Source organism: Uloborus diversus, chromosome 4 (genome assembly GCF_026930045.1).
Source record: "Uloborus diversus isolate 005 chromosome 4, Udiv.v.3.1, whole genome shotgun sequence".
NCBI classification, from domain to species: Eukaryota; Metazoa; Arthropoda; class Arachnida; order Araneae; family Uloboridae; genus Uloborus; species Uloborus diversus.
Window position 1 is genome coordinate 88,962,305 of NC_072734.1, and position 9,556 is coordinate 88,971,860.

The 9,556-nt window shown below is 34.5% G+C and overlaps 1 protein-coding gene across 1 annotated transcript in view; it reads right to left on the reverse strand.

The window, feature by feature from the left end:
• The window catches only part of LOC129220699 (alkaline phosphatase, tissue-nonspecific isozyme-like), a 146,612-nt gene that overhangs the window by 22,846 nt on the left and 114,210 nt on the right, over positions 1 to 9,556 (reverse strand). The window lies entirely within an intron of this gene.

The window sequence follows — 9,556 nt, forward strand, 5'->3', positions numbered from 1 at the left end:
ATTCATCTGAACTTGCTCCAACCATGCTCGAAAAAAGAGGATCCCATTCTACACAAACAAAAGGCACTTGAAACCATAAAAAAGCTTTCACAAGAAAACCTAGCTATTGCCTTTACTGATGGTTCTTCAGACAAATTCCTCAATGGAGGTGGAGCAGGCATCCTTTTCACTCTTCCAAGCGGAGAAAAATTCAGCTTTAAAATTAACTTATATTAATTTCCTCTAATTTCACTAGTGAGTTCTTGGCGTTCAAGAAAGCTATCACTTTTTATGTAACTAATACTCAAGCTGTGAATCTTGCTGAGGGACTAGTTGTCTTCTCAGACTCTAAATCAGCTCTAGAGGCCATCCGAAATGGAGAGACAAGAATCACCACCACCATAAACAACTTGCTCGATCTCGATCAGATGCATTGGAAAGGGAAATCTTGCGTGTTGCAGTGGATACTCGCACATGTAGGCATCGAGGGGAACGAGTGTGCGGTTGAACTGGCTAAAGAGGCACGTGGTCTTGACCAACCTCTCCCCACCATCACACTTGCAAATGCGAACGCAGTGGTCAGATGCAGACTTCTAAACCAGCCCTTAAAGAAACCTTTGATAACCGACTTCGACTTCCCTAGAGACATCACGACCACACTCGCCCGACTCAGAACAGAGCATTACAAGAAAATGAAAATACTTCCTGACGGGACAAGAACTGCCCAGAGACCCAACTCACTCAGACCAAGACACATCTTTGAATGCCCAAGCATTACTGCAGCGATCTTGAAACTCGACTTGCTACCAGACAGAGATCTGCTGCAGGAGACCCTCGTACAGTCCTGATGCACCGAAGCTGGCGGCTGCGGTCCGTCGGACTTTCGACAGTATTTGGCACAATCTATGGACACGACATCATCATTTGCTTAACCAGTTGAAGGCCGAGGCGCCGCTATGAGGTCACGGGAGGTGACAGGGACCTTCCAAAAAAGTTATTGTTCGGGAACTTTTGAATGAGGGTTAGGAAAATTTGGAGACAGTATTGAGATGCATTGCACTTTTTCTGTTTGTTGATGCCTGATGTTATTTTCTCATTTGATGTGGCAAGGGAAATTTTTTTTTTTTCAAATTCGGTGAAATTCGTATTTTTATTCCACAAATTAAGAACTCTCCTCCCTCCTAAAAAATTGAGTTTGGAGCGTCCTTGGTTATTGGTGCAGAAGAAAAACCACATCAGTCAATTTTTTCAACGAAACGAAATAAAAATGCCGTCTAGTAGAAACTAAAAATCACAATTTCGCATACCCCTATAATCTTTCGTACAAAACCCCGTATCTTGAACTACCAGTTGAAATATTTGTTTAAAAGTAATCGGTATTGAGGGGGGGGGGAGGGATTAAATCAGTCAAATATTCAAATGCGTTTTTCTCAAAATTACCTTTTTTCGGCTGACGGCGTTTTCCCCTATACCCAATTTTAAAATTTATATACACTAGAGCCATAGTTGGATATAATGTGTCAAACCTTTCATGAGATCTTGATCTTATTTTAATCTCACTTACAAATACTTTTACATTGTATTTCTCATCTAATATTTCACATTGCGATAATATTATTACCTTAGTTTGTTTTTCTGTAACACTCACATAGCTAGTAAATTTATCTTGCTTCTGCAAAAAAAAAAAAAACTTTTTTCAAATTTATGTATCGAAAGCAACGACAAATACATTAATTTCTCTCCATGCATTCTAAACAAAAACAAAGTTCGCCATTGTCTCAGAGCATATCTTAACATCTCCTTACACGAGGGAAGGAGGAAAAGGGAGCGATTCCCAAGAGTATCAATTCTCTTCGAAACAAAAGACTGGCACGCAAAAACCTTTTTGAAAATATTTTCATATTTGATTTATGCTAGCAGAAGGATTTTGTGCATCGACCTGACAGCGAAAAATCCCAGGCATTTGTGCCTTTTTACGATTCATTACTATTCATACTCTTAAAAGCATTCTTTCAAGAGAGGGGGGAAGGAGGTATTCTACCCCTCCGTTCGAATTCCCTATCACTCTCTCTTTGAGAAAATTGAGCTGAGGTTCAAAATGGCGCAAGTCTGATGGATCGGAAGTTATTTAAAAGGGCATTTTTACGAAGAAATATCGGAGCTACTTCTGTGGTGGGTAAATGTTCGGGGAGCATAAGGTATTTTAGAAAATTGTAGACTCTTATTACTGTAAGGACAGACAGAGAAACTTCTCTGGGCTCCGAGGGACACGAAAATAGTTATATTAGAAATTTATTTGTAATTTAAATAAATAATAAAAATGATAATATAGCATTATGAACAGGATGCTGTAGAGCTTTGTCAACACAAGGGGTTGTGTGCTGGTGTCTGTAACAGTAGACAAATGAATGCAGTTTTTACTCACTTTTTCATTAATTCACTTATTTTCTTATTCATTCACTATTCTATTCACACACTAGCTGCATTCCAGGCTTTGTATGATCTACCTCGAAAATAAAAGTTATGTCAAGTGCCGCATGTTCGGCAATCAAGCTTCAATTAGAGAAAAAAATAAATATTGTAAAATTTTCGGTCAAAATAATTATTCTTAAAGAAAGAAAACGGCAAATCAAAAATTCCATAAAATAATTAAACGAAACTCTTCATAAATACAATTAAAATCCGTGATTATCCTCTGCTGACAGTACAAAAAGAAGAAAAAAGATAAATCGCAAAATAATAATCAAAAGGGGGAACTTTTTACCTCAAAACAAAAACAAATTTTTATTTAATCACAGTCGAGAAAAAAAAAATGTGGCAACCTTCTGCATGGTTTTATTTACGCCAATTTAAAATGAGATTGCGCAGACAATTTTCCGACATGAAAATGCTGTTCCTTTAGCATTCTTGTTTTTTTTTTTTTTTTTTTTTTTTAATTCGAAGGAAGTAAATAAACTCCATGGATATTTTTCGCAGACTTTCCAGTGGCGTTAAAATTGAACTGGTCAGATAGCTATTTCGGGTAGAAAGAGCCATTTTAAACCATTTTCGGTCCCTAAAACTATAATTCGAACGGTTCGGTACTTTTTTGACGTTTGAAAATCCTCTACGTTCCTTCTCGGGTGCCCAAGTACCTCCCTGCCAAATTTGATCGAGATCCGACGTAAACTGGATTTGTATAGGGAACATACATGCATACATACACACGTTTATTCTCTGTTTTATTTATAAAATTATTTTTTTATGTTTGTTATTTATTAAGTAATCTATTTATTCGTTTATTAATTCCTTATTTATTCATTTATTCATTCGTTCGTTTATTTATACATTCGTTTTATGAAAAGCATTTTTAGTACTCAAATAGAAAAATATTTAATTCGAACAAAAGAAAAAACTTTTTACTTTACCGCATACGTCGCGTAACGTGAAAAATTTCCACTTTTTCAAAGGAAAAAATTCACTGCCAAAAGTAAAAAATAATATTTCAACACATGTGTATTACATTATTTTTTCTTCTTGTAGTGTAATTTTCAAAACAAATTTCCAACTGTCCCATTTTGTAAAAGTAAACTTAACTATTTCACTTTCCCCTACATTCCATGCTTAACAGAAAATAAACCGTGATACTTCGTGGTAATTCCTTACTTGTTGCCCTTATGTAATAATCTCCATTAGCTGTGGATATTTAACTGTCAATTTCGAATACAGCTAACGATAATTACCACATAACTACAGATGTTCCAAATTTCTAGATTGTTAAACAGTATGCCCGTTCTCGAGAACTGACATTCTAAAATTCACGTTCTATATCTCTACAGTTTATATTATGTCGCTTCGTTTGCAAGTGATCTTCAGCTATAAACTATAACAAATAAATGTATGAACGTAGGAATAATATTCAGGAAACAGATGATTAAAAAAAAAGTCGAAAACAGAATTAATACAATAAAGGTTTTAAAGTTTTTTGAAAGAAAAAATTAGAGATGTGTGGGAAAATGTGTGGCAGTCAGACTGCATGTCTATTTATAATTTCTAATCAGCTTTTAGAGCGTGGGGAGTCTAGTGGTTAATTTCCAATTGCCAAATTTTGGGGCTTTGTATAGTCGTAATTCTTGGTACAATCCTGACGAACGTCCTATTCATTCACAGTACGAGCACATAAAAGCTACGTTCAAGTAGAGTTGCTACAAATTGAAGCCTCATCGAGTGAGAAGAAAGTAGTGACAGTAAAAGGATAAATAGAAGTACTTAAAAGTACGGTTTTGAGTATTAAAAAAGGCAGACTTCAAATGATAAATGTGATTATGAAATAGAGTGACCAACAATTACAGCATCCAAAGTCGGGATCGTAAGTTTCCGGGTTCTATGTTCGAGTACATCAAAAGCTTACCATGTACACCCAAGGTACGCGATAGTTGTATTTCGGCCGAAAAGTCTGTTGTCGGTCGGTAGCGAATTACTATGGGTACAGGGGATAGCACGAAATGGGATTGTTTCCTTCAGTCAAAAGTACTACTTTTAGTCACTGAATTTGATAGAATGAGTAAAAAAAATAACATGAACCCAGAAAATACTTTTATTTTCCTAACAGTTATTTTTTGATTAATTTTTTAAACTGTCCGATTTTGAAAACAGGCGTGGTCTTTATGAGGTCACAAATGATGCAATTTGGCACATCTTTCTACCACGTTTCTACGTTCTGATAATCAAGAAGCGAATTTAATATTGCGCTCTACGCTTGCTATCAACCGTATCGTTGCCAATACACGTGAGTAAAGATGCGAATTAAATATTTTTCTCCGTGAATGGCAACATTGAATGGCATTTCATCATTTGTGATGTCACACTACAGAAATGTAAACAATAAACGCCCACCAATTTAAGTAATTTTTTAAAAACAACATGTGTACAAACATGTGTGAACATGTGCACTTGAACAAATTATTTAAAAAATAGTCAGATCCTATATTTTTAAGCATGCTCTTTCAAAAAAAAAAATACTTTTAAAATTTTGGAAACGACCCCATTCTCTCCCCCTTTTTCCCTCGTTCATAACGTGGAGGTGGTCATAGTGTCGCCATCTCTCCATACTTAATTCAATGCTCTACCGTGACGGAATTCAGAGACAGATTTGTATAACTCCCCTTATTGGGGTTGGTCATAAAAGTCTTTATATGCATATAACGTACTAAATTAGAACTGACAAAATATGTTATAATCAAGGGTTCTGGGAGGGTGGAATTGAGCTCTAACCCCTTCACTGCGTCCTTGTTCTAGTTGTCTGTATTATGTATTAGGGATAATGCTGGTTGCTTACAAGGTGCCCCTTTTAAAGCTGTTTTCCAATCTGAAGAAATAAAGGCTTTCGTGCAAAGGGTCTTCGACACCCCAGCATCATGTAGGTTTTTTTTTATACGATTTTTTGTTTCGTTTTCAGAGGTTAGAAAGGTGTTTTAATACATACATACTTTGTACCACATGTTCTGTATTTAATTAGTAAACATCGAATTCATTGCGATAAAACTTCAACGAGCAGAACAATATTTTCAGTTAATTTTTTACTGCGAAACATGAAACAGCTTAAAAAATATTGATTATTCAAAAGATGTTAAAACTTAGAAAAATGAGATATATTGGTTATTTCGCGGAGAAATAAAAACTAACAATTAAATTGAAAATTCTCCTTTCCACATATGCATGATTAAACTAAATTATGTCTCATGAAGAAAGGCTCCTTGATACATATTTGATTCATTCAGAAATTAATGTAACACGCAAATTTGATTGCCCCTTTTTTCTTTCTTTGCTGCAACGCCCGTGTTGATTTTTGCTTTGTGTTATGTCTCACTTTTCAACGTAAACACTTGAGCGCTGAAGAAGCTGGAACAAATACATCCCCCCTTCTCTTCGATTCTACTTCAGTTATTCCAAAGCCTTCATTTCTGCCGCATTAGATGCTAGGAAAAAAAAAGAAAAAAGAAGGAAAAAAGTACCCGGCGTGAAACGTAGAACAACGTCACGAAATGTCGGAGCGATAAGGTGGGGATTTTTGAAGTTTTCAACTGCATAATGTTTCCATTAGGTAGCGCGTCGCGTGTGATACTCTTTTCGAATAACAACAGTTCATTTTCCACCATTTTGTTTAGTTGCTTCCAACAGTTTCGTCGTCTCAAATTCTATTTATTATATTTAAGTTTTTCTTTTTCTCTCCATTCTTCTCTTTCAGTGTCTTTTGTTTCGACACGAATATGTGTCCGGAATTTATTTATTTATTTATTTGTCCAGTGCCTTTTATTTTTTGTTTCTTTTTCGCTTTTAAATTTTTATCGTTGCATTGTGAAACCAATTCTCTCTCGAATCAACAGCCTGGTACGTGAGATGATTGCAGAAGAATGGTTACTTAATTTAGCAAAAGAAACAGAATCGATTTTCAAGTAGTAACAAGGAACTTCTTGTTAACAAATATCAGTAAGAAATTAACTTCTTTACTCCTTTTATTGAAAAAGAAAAAACTGAAACGGGGAAAGTAAAGAAAGCTTTCGAGTATAAAAAAGTAAAATATTTAAAAGGAAAACATTCGAATGATTCTATGAGTTTTAGCCTAATTTCTAGCAAAAGTTTAATAAGAAATGTAGACGATGTTAAAAACAAAAGTTATTCCAAAACTAAGCAAACCTGATTTTAATTGCAACAGTATTTTGTTTCTAAAAAAAGTCTAAAAAATATGTGTGAAGTATTAATTTCTTTCCTGAAAGGAGTAAAACACGAAAGTGGAGATATTTATTACATGGAAATAAATATAGAATTAAAGTGAACATCGCCGCAACTGATCTTCTATTAGTTCAGTTTAGCCTTGGACTTTTGAGAGCATGAACCTTTCACTCTACCTCTTTGAACTGAAGTGAATAGAAGAAAAAAAGAATTGGAACAGAGGAAAAAGGAAAATAAAAAAGAAATTAATTAGAAAAGAGACTGTCGATTTCGTAAGCGGTCTGGAAAGTATATAATTATTTGAATTGTATATAGTTAATAGCAATATGTTTTATAAAGAATTGAGTTTTTCTAAAGAATTTTCTCCATAAATTACGATGCAGACGTCCAAAAGAAGCAGAAGAATAAGATTCACTTTTGATTAATTTATCGGAAAAGTTCCACAAGTACAAACATAAGAAATTATTTCAAGCTAATCAAACTTGATATGTGATTCTTCAATATTGTAATTATAGTACATACTTATGTATAAAATAAACAAAGTTTTTTTTTTAAATAAAGTGAAACACGAAATGTAATTATAAATCTCCGTAGTTAGAGAGGCAAGAATTAAAAAAAAAAAGGACTGATTGCATTTGTAGTTTACATTGCAGTAAAAAAAAAAATTTTAAAAAAAATGCAAGAATTAAGTTTAATGAATAAATTCACTGCGAACAAATTGTCTGCTTGTCGTACACCATTGTAGATTTCGTGGCATTTTTACTTTCTTCTATATCTAATATATAAAAAGAAGTATTGGTTTCGTGCAAATTTTCGAATTTCGAATTTTGACGGATTACAACGTTCTGAGGTGTGCTGAGTCCATTTCGACCATTTTTGGAAGATGTCTGTCTGTGTGTGTGTTGTTGTGTATGTGTAGGTGTGCATGTATGCGTGTGCGTGTGTGTATAGGATAAGGACGCAATCTGGAGACGGTTTTCGCTAGAGAAGCAGCATTGTGAGGCCGGTCGACGGTGGTGTCGCAGAGGGAGGCGGGGGGGGGGGGGAATAAAATCAAAGGAAGCCAAAACAGTCAAATGAGAACAATGTGATTGCTCAAAAGATCAGTCCCACTTGGAGGGATTGGCGCCAAAATTGAACCAACGCCTGTTTACATATAAGTTCAAATTTATTTCAAATTTCATCCAGAACATAGCATTATTTCTTGAGATAAGGCACTTGCAATGAAAAAGAAAGAATGTTCGATTGCACCACCCCCTTTTCAGCTATTAACGTCAAAATAGAATCGGCTCTTGTACCCTCTAAGGACTACTTGTCGACGAATTTTTGTTTGATTCCGTTCATTATTTCTTGAGATATAGCAGTCACATGTGACGACGAAAAACGTTCTACAGATGAACCCTCGTTTGAGCTATTGACACCAAAATTGAACCAGCACCTGTCAGGGCTCACCGATATATATCACAATATATATCGGATATTTATTTTGAAAATATCATGATATTTTGATATTTCCGATATTTATTTTTTTAACCACGGTATTTTCAACATAAAAATTAAAATAATCATAGTAATATTGTTCCTTTGTTATTAAAAACAACCAAAAAGTTGTGTACTTTTCTCCTATGATGTATTTATACATCATCAATATAACAAAGTAATATAATATTAATTTTGTATTTTATATTCACAAAATTATTAGAAATGTGACAATTTTAATTCATATTAAAAGTGAAAAGCTAAAAATTAATTGTTGGTCACAAAATGTCTTATAACGATGCATATTTTTTAGTGCTGAATCATATAACTGTTTAAAAGTAGCTTACGAAGAATAAATGAAAGATCAGCTAATGCTAAATTAACTCCATTAAAATTGAGAAAAGTGTTAAAAGAAATATTAGCTATAAATAATGAAAGAATCCTGAATTTGATGTCTACATATTGTAATAACAAAATTAGAAAATAAAGAGTTATTTGAGGATGCTACTGTTTTGAAGACTTACGTTTGGGGGGGGGGGTGATGAATAATTGTATTGAAAATATAGGATATCAAAATATCCGATATGTATCAAAATATCGGGTATTTTTGTGATATTTTCGAACCTTGCCACCTGTACATGTTAAGGGCAATATATGGACAAAATTTTGTTTGATTCCGCCAGTTACATCTTGGGGAATAGCAGGCACGCGTAACTCAAAAAACGTTCCATTGCTCACCCCCCCCCCTGGAGGAATTCGCACCAAAAACCAATGGGCACAAGTTCACATAAGGGCACGTATATGTATCAAATTTCGTTCGATTTCATGCGGTAGTTTTTGCTGTAGATCGGCCACAAAAAACACTGGTCTCTCTCTCTCTCTCTCTCTCTCTCACACACACACATATATATATATATATATATATTAAGAGAGAAAGTGATAAGAGAGAGAGTCGGGGTATTACGCACCGCCAAGTAAATCGCCTCAGTAACTCTAATTCACGATTTCAGCAACAAAATGTGCCACGTGCCAGTTTCCCCCTTTTTAAGAGCATTTGTCTGTAAGGAAGTTTCAACAGGCATACACTTTAACCATTTTCGGCGAACTTCTTGAGGTAGGATTTATAGCAAAGTGAAAGGGAAGATGACACTTTTTAACGCTTGATCTCAGCTAGTACTTTTACGAACTTTAGTTGAAAATAAACCTAGCGTTTGATTATTCTTTTACATTATCTGTTTAGGATCATTCCACGTCAACCGCCTAAATTAAATAGCAGGTCGTGCCGTCATATCTCCGATTTTTTCCATTATTTTTTTTACGAATAGATATCTATGAGAAAAGCCCAAATTAATTTTATTAGATATTTTGAATAAAAATTACGCTTTTG